This window comes from Pelobates fuscus, chromosome 4 (genome assembly GCF_036172605.1).
Source record: "Pelobates fuscus isolate aPelFus1 chromosome 4, aPelFus1.pri, whole genome shotgun sequence".
Classification (NCBI taxonomy): Eukaryota; Metazoa; Chordata; class Amphibia; order Anura; family Pelobatidae; genus Pelobates; species Pelobates fuscus.
In genome coordinates this window covers 387,384,679-387,396,522 of record NC_086320.1, presented here as the reverse complement: position 1 = coordinate 387,396,522, position 11,844 = coordinate 387,384,679, and positions in this window count along the sequence as shown.

The window sequence follows — 11,844 nt, the reverse complement described above, 5'->3', positions numbered from 1 at the left end:
GCAGTTCTAGTGTCGTGATATAATGACAAGATGTCTCGTCTCTCCGGTAAATCAACGAACAGCTTATCAGCAGCAATTGTCTGGACAGAGCGTCAGCTTTAGTATTACGATCACCCGGTCTGTATGTGATTATGTAATTAAAACGAGACAAAAACAGAGACCACCTGGCCTGCCTAGAAGACAATCTTTTAGCTTCACCAAGGTAAGAGAGGTTTTTGTGATCCGTTAAAATGAGGATGGGATCCCTAGTACCCTCTAACAGATGTCTCCATTCCTTGAGCGCCAAAATGATGGCAAGGAGTTCACGATTGCCCACATCATAATTCCTCTCTGCTTTGGACATCTGTCTGGAAAAGAAGCCACAAGGGTGTAACGGCTTTTCAGGTGAATCTCTTTGAGACAAGATAGCACCTACCCCTATTTCAGAAGCATCAACTTCAAGAATAAAGGGCAGTGAAGGGACAGGATGCTGTAAAACAGGAGCAGAGGCAAATGTAGCCTTCAAGAATTCAAAGGCCTCGAGTGCTTCTGGTTTCCAGACATGAGTATTACCATCCTTCTTGGTCATTCTGGTTATAGGCGCAACAATGGCAGAAAACCCTTTAATAAAACGCCTATAATAATTAGAGAACCCCAGAAAACGCTGAATAGCTTTCAAACCCTGGGGTAGAGGCCATTCCATAATGGCAGACAGTTTCTTGGGATCCATACGAAAACCCTTGGCCGAGATTATATAACCCAAGAATTGGACTTCAGATTGATCAAATGAACATTTTTCGAGTTTGCAATATAGACCGTTAACCAGAAGAGTTCTCAACACTAATTTAACATGCATGTGATGAGTCTGTAAATCAGTAGAATAAATTAATATGTCGTCCAAGTATACTATAACGAATGTATGTATAAATTGACGTAAGACATCATTAATAAATTCCTGAAAAACTGCTGGGGCGTTACAAAGACCAAAGGGCATCACAGTGTACTCGTAGTGGCCACTCCTGGTATTGAAAGCGGTCTTCCACTCGTGATCCTTTTTAATACGTATGAGATTGTAAGCACCCCTAAGGTCCAATTTGGTAAAAACTGTGGCCTGTTTAAGCCTATCAAATAGTTCTGTGATCAAAGGTATGGGGTACGCATTTTTGACGGTGATTTTGTTTAGGCCCCTATAGTCAATACAGGGCCTTAATTCGCCATCTTTCTTAGATACAAAGAAGAAACCCGCCCCTGCCGGGGAAGAGGATCTTCTTATAAATCCCTTCTCTAGAGATTCCTTAATATATTCCTCCATAACCAGATTCTCCTGAGGAGATAAAGGATATATTCTCCCTTTGGGAGGCATCGTACCAGGTAACAAATTAATTGCACAATCGTAAGGCCTGTGAGGTGGCAATCTTTCAGCCTCCCTTTTATCAAAAACAGATTTAAGAGACAGGTACTGAGAGGGTATGACCGTAGGCACGGAAGGAATATTAGTAGAATTCAAAGGGGTGACTTTAACAATACAAGACTCTTGGCAAGAATCACTCCAAGAAACTATTTGTCCTGACTCCCAATCAATGGTGGGATTATGAGTACGTAACCAAGGATACCCTAACACGAGGTGAGAGGAAGGAGAAGTAATGATCTGAAACCGAATGGTCTCAGAGTGTAACACCCCTGTAGACATATGTAGGGGAACAGTCTCATGTGTGATAATTGGAGAGCATAATGGTCTACCATCTATGGCCTCAACGGCCAAGGGTGTCTCCTTCTCTCTGGTGGGTATGTTATTCTCCTTGACAAAACTGGAATCAATAAAGTTTTCGGCCGCTCCGGAATCAACCAGGGCTAGTATATTCCCTGCTATGCAGTTACTATCAAGGTGCAGGGAAACAGGAAGAAGTAATTTATTAAGAGGCAAATGTGAGGACTGTGATGTCACACCCAAGGCCAGTCCTCTATACGGTCTTAGGTGCGATAGTTTCCCGGACGCACGGGACATTCTTGTCTCATATGACCCCTCCTACCACAATAAAGACAAAGTCCCTCCTTTCTCCTATAAAGCTTTTCAGCGTCAGTAAGTTTAGCAACCCCTAACTGCATAGGTTCCTGCTCAGAACCTTTAGATCCCTCGGGAGTCTCAGCTCTAGGGGAGTTAAAGGGAACAAAATGTCTATTTCTGGACCTGGTATATAACCTGTCACGGATCCTGTTATCTATATCGATAAGATAGTCAATCAGGTCCTCCAGGGGTACAGGGAGGTCCTTAGCTGCTACCTCATCTAAGATAGTATCAGACAGACCTTCCATAAAGGCAGTAGTAAGGCCATTATTAGTCCAATCTACCTGTGAGGCAAGGGTCCGGAACTGAATAGCATAATCGGCTACAGATTTAGATCCTTGCTTTATTCTCATTAATGCCCTGGCGGCATTTTTTGACCTTTTAGTCGTGTCAAATGTTCTACGGAACGCTGTGAGGAAGCTATTGAAGTCGTGTACCATAGGCCCATTAGCCTCCCAAATAGGATTTGCCCATTCTAGTGCCTTATCCGTAAGCTGGTGCATAAGAAAACCCACCTTAGATCTGTCAGTGGGAAATGAACGTGGGTACATTTCGAAGTGGAATTCCACTTGATTAAGGAATCCCCTACATGTCTTAGCGTCCCCTCCATACCTAGGTGGCGGGGTTAGATGTGCAGAAGCATTAGACATATTAGCTGTGTCCGGTATAGGGTTTACAGGAGGCGTAGGTACAGGTACCGGAACAGATCTGGATAACAGTGTCTGGATGGCTTGAGCCATTTGATCCATACGGTGATCCTGTTCTGCGAATCTAGCCTCATGAGTGGCCATCTGTTGACCTAAACCTGCGGGGTCCATGGCCCTATCGTAATGTCACGGTAATATACCCCAACACGCAGGAATAGTTCACAGTCAAGAGACAAGAAACAGAGTTCGTCTTACCGGACCTTAGAATGGCCGGACTAGGACGAGAGAAAGACAGAGTCAGAACAAGCCGAGGTCAAGGGAACTGAGAGACAGCGTAACGTAGAACAAGCCGAGGACTGGTACACAGAGGACAAAACAGCGGATAAGCAAGCAAGGATAAGGAGAGAGCGGAGTCAGGAACAAAGCCAAGGTCAAGCACCAAAAAACCAACTGAACGATACAAGCACTAAAGGGAACTGGACAGAAACCACGATAGGGCAAGGAGCAAGGGGAAACAGGTGAGTATAAAAACCCTAAGGTTCACTTTGATTGGCTCCTGTCATATCCACGCCCCCAAAACGTGAGTGAATGGGGAATGTGGCCTGACAGGGGCCAATGGGAGACTGATTCTAATTTAGTCTCCCACTGTCCCTTTAAGAGCGCGCCCGAGACGCGCGGCGCGCTCTTAGTGTCGGGCGGGACACGTGAGCGCTTCTCGCGGTCAGTGCCCGCCTGACTGAACTTCTCGTTGGCTGAGCCGCGCGCGGCTCGTGCAGGAGCAGGACCGCGCGCGGCAAGAAGAGAGGACCCCGGCCGGCCCCTGGAAAGGGTAAGTACCGCTACAGTATATTAGATATTGGGGGGTATATTAGATATTGGGGGGTATATTGGGTAGTGGGGGGTATATTAGATATTGGGGGTATATTGGGGGGTATATTAGATATTGGGGGGGTATGTTGGATAGTGGGGGGTATATTAAATATTGGGGGGTATATTAGATATTGGGGGGTATATTGGATAGTGGGGGGTATATTAAATATTGGGGGGGTATATTGGATATTGGGGGGTATATTAGATATTGGGGGGTATATTGGGTAGTGGGGGTATATTAGATATTGGGGTATATTAGATATTGGGGGTTATATTAGATATTGGGGGGTATAATGGATATTGGGGGGTATATTAGATATTGGGGGTATATTGGATATTGAGGGTTATATTAGATATTGGGGGTATATTAGATATTGGGGGTTATATTAGATATTGGGGTATATTGATATTGGGGGGTTATATTAGATATTAAGGGTTATATTGGATATTGGGGGTATATTAGATATTGGGGGTATATTAGATATTGGGGGGTATATTAGATATTGGGAATATATTGGGGGGTATATTGGATATTGGGGGGTTATATTAGATATTGTGGTGTATATTAGATATTGGGGGGTTATATTAGATATTGGTGGTATATTGGATATGGGGGGGTATATATAATATTGGGGGTATATTAGATATTGGGGGTTATATTAGATATTGGGGGTATATTAGATATTGGGGGTATATTAGATATTGGGGGGTATATTGGATATTGGGGGGTTATATTAGATATTGGGGGTATATTAGATATCGGGGGTATATTGGATATTGGGGGGTATATTGGAGGGGTATATTGGATATTGGGGGGTATATTAGGTATTGGGGGTATATTGGATATTGGGGGGTATATTGGATATTGGGGGTATATTGGATATTGAGGGGTATATTAGGTATTGGGGGGATTTTGGATATTGGGGGTATATTAGATATTGGGGGTATAATGGATATTGGGGGGTATATTGGATATTGGGGGGTATATTAGGTATTGGGGGTATATTGGATATTGGGGGGTTATATTAGATATTGGGGGTATATTAGATATTGGGGGGTATATTAGATATTGGGGAGGTATATTAGATATTTGGGGTATATTGGATATTGGGGGGTATATTGGATATTGGGGGGTATATTAGATATTGGGGGTATATTAGATATTGGGGGTATATTGGATATTGGGGAAGGTATATTGGATATTGGGGGGTATATTAGGTATTGGGGTATATTGGATATTGGGGGGTTATATTAGATATTGGGGGTATATTAGATATTGGGGGGGTATATTAGATATTGGGGAGGTATATTAGATATGTGGGGTATATTGGATATTGGGGGGTATATTAGATATTGGGGGTATATTAGATATTGGGGGGTATATTGGATATTAGGGGGGTATATTAGATATTGGGGGGTATATTAGATATTGGGGGTATATTGGATATTGGGGGTATATTAGATATTGGGGGGGTATATTAGATATTGGGGAGGTATATTAGATATTTGGGGTATATTGGATATTGGGGGGTATATTAGATATTGGGGGTATATTAGATATTGGGGGGGTATATTGGATATTAGGGGGGTATATTAGATATTGGGGGGTATATTGGATATTGGGGGGTATATTAGATATTGGGGGGTATATTAGATATTGGGGGTATATTGGGTAGTGGGGGGTATATTAGATATTGGGGGGGTATATTGGATAGTGGGGGGGGGGTATATTGGATAGTGGGGGGTATATTAAATATTGGGGGGTATATTGGATATTGGGGGGTATATTAGATATTGGGGGGTATATTAGATATTGGGGGGGTATATTGGATAGTGGGGGTATATTAAATATTGGGGGGTATATTGGATATTGGGGGGTATATTAGATATTGGGGGGTATATTGGGTAGTGGGGGTTATATTAGATATTGGGGGTATATTGGGGGGTATATTAGATATTGGGGGGTATATTGGATAGTGGGGGGTATATTAGATATTGGGGAGGTATATTAGATATGTGGGGTATATTGGATATTGGGGGGTATATTAGATATTGGGGGTATATTAGATATTGGGGGGTATATTAGATATTGGGGGGGTATATTGGATATTAGGGGGGTATATTAGATATTGGGGGGTATATTAGATATTGGGGGTATATTGGATATTGGGGGTATATTAGATATTGGGGGGTATATTAGATATTGGGGAGGTATATTAGATATGTGGGGTATATTGGATATTGGGGGGTATATTAGATATTGGGGGGGTATATTGGATATTGGGGGGTTATATTAGATATTGGGGGGTATATTAGATATTGGGGGGTATATTAGATATTGGGGAGGTATATTAGATATGTGGGGTATATTGGATATTGGGGGGGTATATTAGATATTGGGGGTATATTAGATATTGGGGGGTATATTAGATATTGGGGGGTATATTGGATATTAGGGGGGTATATTAGATATTGGGGGGTATATTAGATATTGGGGGTATATTGGATATTGGGGGGTATATTAGATATTGGGGAGGTATATTAGATATTTGGGGTATATTGGATATTGGGGGGTATATTAGATATTGGGGGTATATTAGATATTGGGGGGTATATTGGATATTAGGGGGGTATATTAGATATTGGGGGTATATTAGATATTGGGGGGTATATTGGATATTAGGGGGTATATTGGATATTAGGGGGGTATATTAGATATTGGGGGGTATATTGGATATTGGGGGGTATATTAGATATTGGGGGGTATATTGGGTAGTGGGGGGTATATTAGATATTGGGGGTATATTGGGGGGTATATTAGATATTGGGGGGGTATGTTGGATAGTGGGGGGGTATATTAAATATTGGGGGTATATTGGATATTGGGGGGTATATTAGATATTGGGGGGTATATTGGATAGTGGGGGGGTATATTAAATATTGGGGGGTATATTGGGGGTATATTGGATATTGGGGGGTATATTAGATATTGGGGGGTATATTGGGTAGTGGGGGGTATATTAGATATTGGGGTATATTGGGGTTATATTAGATATTGGGGGTTATATTAGATATTGGGGGGTATAATGGATATTGGGGGGTGTAACGGACCGTTTCACACACAAGAGGATAAAACCCAGTTTAGGCGATAATCCCCTTTCCAGATGCACAGGCAGCTACTGCAAACACCATTCTCCCGACTGGAACCACACGAACACTGGAACAGCTGAACAAGAAAAGCAGACATCGGCTTACACTCTTGGCAGTCAGCATACAATCCCATTCCCCCAAAGACCGAGACGACACATCGCTTTGAGGGTTAAGCAAGAACTCTAGACTGGGACACCCAGTCTGGCTTTTATTACAAACAAGTACATACAGGACACTCCCAGGGGGAGGATGAATTTAACCAATCACATGGATGTACCTCCCACACATTTCCTCCCCTTAGATTAGCACTTAACATAATTATACCGTACACCCTTTTCCCCAATTCCTGGATGTACCCCAAATACATATGCTACACCTCCAAAACAGGTATCCCCTGATAGCCCTTATTCAGGGGGACAACATATCCAAGAATCAGGTCATTCGGATGAATGGTTCGGGAGATATGAGGTTCCAAAGATTTGACCGACCGCATGGGTAAAGTATCCGAAAACAGTTCCATGCATTTTGGCCCTGCGGTCGGTCACAAACAAGGGAATGAAAACAGACGAATTGCCTGTGTTATAGAGCCTGGAGAGGGTTTGAATGAATTCCCTTGTTTGTGGGGTTCTTTCTACCGAACGGCTGGTCATTCGGTAGTTTGTATACGAATTTCTGGAAGTATGGAGGGCTCAGCGGTGTTTGCCTAGTCAAGTGTCCGATTTTAGTTCCAGACACTCGACGGCAAAACACTGCTGTTCGGTAGTTTAAGATGGCCGCCGCCACGTGTTTGTTTCCCGAATGGCGGCCACCCAGAGGACAAAGAATACATTACACTGATTGCCAATTACCCGTTTGCAACATTGTTGCAAACGGTAATTGGAGGCACACTTATTCCTGGGTGGTCTGGTTGTTCGGTAGTTTCCTCAATACAATGAATGGAGTGATTCTACCGAACAATCAGTTGAATGCTGCATACATATCCCAGGTTAAACTGCATACAAAAATACATACATGACATTAAAATATTAAAGGCAGGATTACTGTACTACGCTCCACAGTCTTAAAGGTACAGTATCCCAAAAGTCCCCATAGATCCACGGATGGCCCTTAAAGGCCCAGTAGCAGTAATATACATTATTACATGCCCAAATATAGTTTTTCCAGTACAATATGTCCAGGGGCCGTAGTCGCAGGGCAGGAGGCTAGCAGCCAGGCCTCTCCAGTTCACAGTGGCGAAGCTGGTTTCGCCACATTTCTCCCCTTTGCCAATTAGACTAACAGGGTACCTGACTTTCTGCCGGTCAGTGCCCTGGTTAGTCCAGCAACCCACCCACAAAACAGAAATAACAGAGCAGCCCACCCACACTAACCGGTTACTACATCTGGGTGAGGAAGAATTTCGTCCAGGTTCTGGTGTTTCACCACTGCTGGGTGGGAGACTGGTAGGCTGCCTTGGTGGGTTGCTGAGGGGCCAGAGACCAGCGGTACTCTGTCCGGTTGCCAGCACTACCACGGGAGTAGTCTGGTGGGCGCCTGGTTGCTGGAGACTGACTGTCTCCCCTTTAGGTGCACAGCTCGACTGCCGGAGGGGGAGACCGACTGTCTCCCCTTTGGATCCATCACCCTGCGGCTGGGGAACAGGACCGACCGTCCCTATCCCTTGTGCTGTAAGTGCAGAGACTACGGTCCCATCTGCACAGTTGTGGGGCTTAACATCTCCCCTTGGTGGGTTAGGCTGCCGTGGGAGAGAGGGTATAACAAGCTCCTCTCTCTGGACGGTGAACTGCTGCTGGGGAGAGGAGTTAGCAGGCTCCTCTCCCTGCCACTCCTTCTGCTGGGGAAAAGGGAGACCAGCTGTTTCCCCTTTCATTCCCTTGTCCTGCGGTTGGGGTGCGAGACTGACTGTCTCTGCTCCCTGCAGGACAGACTGCCGCTGGGGAGGAAGGACGGCACCTTCAGCTCCCTGGGGTACACACTGCCGCTGGGGAGGGAGGACGCTGCTCTCCTCTCCCCTCACTTCACACTGCCTTCCTGGCACATCACTTTGCTGCTGGGGGGCAGGAACAACAACCTCTGCCCCCTGTAACTCAGCCTGCCGCTGGGGAGGATGGACGACACCATCAGCTCCCGGAGACACACACTGCCGCTGGGGAGGGAGGACGCTGCTCTCCTCTTCCTTTACTTCACACTGCCTTCCTGGCATATCACTTTTCTGCTGGGGGGCAGGAACAACAACCTCTGCCCCCTGTAACTCAGCCTGCCGCTGGGGAGGAAGGACGACACCTTCATCTCCCTGGGACACACACTGCCGCTGGGGAGGAAGGACGGCACCTTCAGCTCCCTGAGATACAATCTGCCGCTGGGGAGGAAGGACGACACCTTTAGCTCCCTGGGACTTACTCTGCCGCTGGGGAGGATGGACGACACCATCAGCTCCCTGGGTTACACACTGCCGCTGGGGATCTGGGCCGACTGCCCAGCATCCCTGTAGGGCCGGTAGAGAGACCTCGGTCCCATCTCCACCTGCCTGTTGTGGTTCCTCACAGCCTCCTCGGGGGGGGGCGGCTAACCTCCTCGGATGCAGCCTCTACTCTGCTGCTGTACCACTCTTCCTGCTCATCATACTCTTCGTCCATCTTTGAGTTTTGCTCAGCCATGACCTGGTTCCAGATCCCCTGGAATGTGTCCATGGATATATAACCCCCATACTGGGCCACTTGCTGCCTCACCTTGGCCATAAAATCATCTTCAGCGTCAGAGCCTTCCATACTTGTCTGCTCCAAGTCGCTGGATACCTCTGCTGCCAGGGGCGCTGCACGAATGCTAACGTTGCCCTCAATTTATAACTCCAAGGAATTGGTGTTCTGTAGCTGTCCTTCTGGCTGTGGGAACAATCCCGCAGCTTGTTGGTTCCTCTGCGTCGTTCGCAGCATGAGGTACGCCTGTACATCGTTGTAGACCCGGTCTGCCATCCGCTCCGCTCGGGCTGGTGAGAATAGAGCCATCCTGCTCCTATATTCCCTGGCAAACTCGGATTCCTCCTCCTCCCTCGGAGGTGCTGCAGCAGCTGCGACTCTGTCTCCTTCCATTTTCCTGATTTCCTTTGTAGATAGGGTCGCTGTACGGATACTAGCGTTGCCCTCAATTTGTAATCCAGAAATGGTGTTGTCTGTAGCTGTCCCTCTGGTTGTAGGAACGATCCCGCCGCTTGCCACCAATTGTAACGGACCGTTTCACACACAAGAGGATAAAACCCAGTTTAGGCGATAATCCCCTTTCCAGATGCACAGGCAGCTACTGCAAACACCATTCTCCCGACTGGAACCACACGAACACTGGAACAGCTGAACAAGAAAAGCAGACATCGGCTTACACTCTTGGCAGTCAGCATACAATCCCATTCCCCCAAAGACCGAGACGACACATCGCTTTGAGGGTTAAGCAAGAACTCTAGACTGGGACACCCAGTCTGGCTTTTATTACAAACAAGTACATACAGGACACTCCCAGGGGGAGGATGAATTTAACCAATCACATGGATGTACCTCCCACACATTTCCTCCCCTTAGATTAGCACTTAACATAATTATACCGTACACCCTTTTCCCCAATTCCTGGATGTACCCCAAATACATATGCTACACCTCCAAAACAGGTATCCCCTGATAGCCCTTATTCAGGGGGACAACATATCCAAGAATCAGGTAATTCGGATGAATGGTTCGGGAGATATGAGGTTCCAAAGATTTGACCGACCGCATGGGTAAAGTATCCGAAAAGTCCCCATAGATCCACGGATGGCCCTTAAAGGCCCAGTAGCAGTAATATACATTATTACATGCCCAAATATAGTTTTTCCAGTACAATATGTCCAGGGGCCGTAGTCGCAGGGCAGGAGGCTAGCAGCCAGTCCTCTCCAGTTCACAGTGGCGAAGCTGGTTTCGCCACAGGGGGTATATTAGATATTGGGGGTATATTGGGGGGTATATTGGATATTGAGGGTTATATTAGATATTGGGGGTATATTAGATATTGGGGGTTATATTAGATATTGGGGTATATTGGATATTGGGGGGTTATCTTAGATAATAAGGGTTATATTGGATATTGGGGGTATATTAGATATTGGGGTTATATTAGATATTGGGGGTATATTAGATATTGGTGGTATATTGGATATGGGGGGTATATTTAATATTGGGGGTATATTAGATATTGGGGGTTATATTAGATATTGGGGGTATATTAGATATTGGGGGGTATATTAGATATTGGGGGTATATTGGATATTGGGGGGTTATATTAGATATTGGGGGTATATTAGATATCGGGGGTATATTGGATATTGGGGGGTATATTGGAGGGGTATATTGGATATTGGGGGGTATATTAGGTATTTGGGGTATATTGGATATTGGGGGGTATATTAGATATTGGGGGTATATTGGATATTGGGGGTATATTGGATATTTAGGGGTATATTAGGTATTGGGGGGATTTTGGATATTGGGGGTATATTAGATATTGGGGGTATAATGGATATTGGGGGGTATATTGGATATTGGGGTGTACATTAGGTATTGGGGGTATATTGGATATTGGGGGGTTATATTAGATATTGGGGGTATATTAGATATTGGGGGGTATATTAGATATTGGGGAGGTATATTAGATATTTGGGGTATATTGGATATTGGGGGGTATATTGGATAATGGGGGGTATATTAGATATTGGGGGTATATTAGATATTGGGGGGTATGTTGGATATTGGGGAAGGTATATTGGATATTGGGGGGTATATTAGGTATTGGGGTATATTGGATATTGGGGGTTATATTAGATATTGGGGGTATATTAGATATTGGGGGGGTATATTAGATATTGGGGAGGTATATTAGATATGTGGGGTATATTGGGGGGTATATTAGATATTGGGGGGTATATTGGATATTAGGGGGGTATATTAGATATTGGGGGGTATATTAGATATTGGGGGTATATTGGATATTGGGGGGTATATTAGATATTGGGGGGTATATTAGATATATTGGGGAGGTATATTAGATATTTGGGGTATATTGGATATGGGGGGGTATATTAGATATTGGGGGGTATATTAGATATTGGGAGGG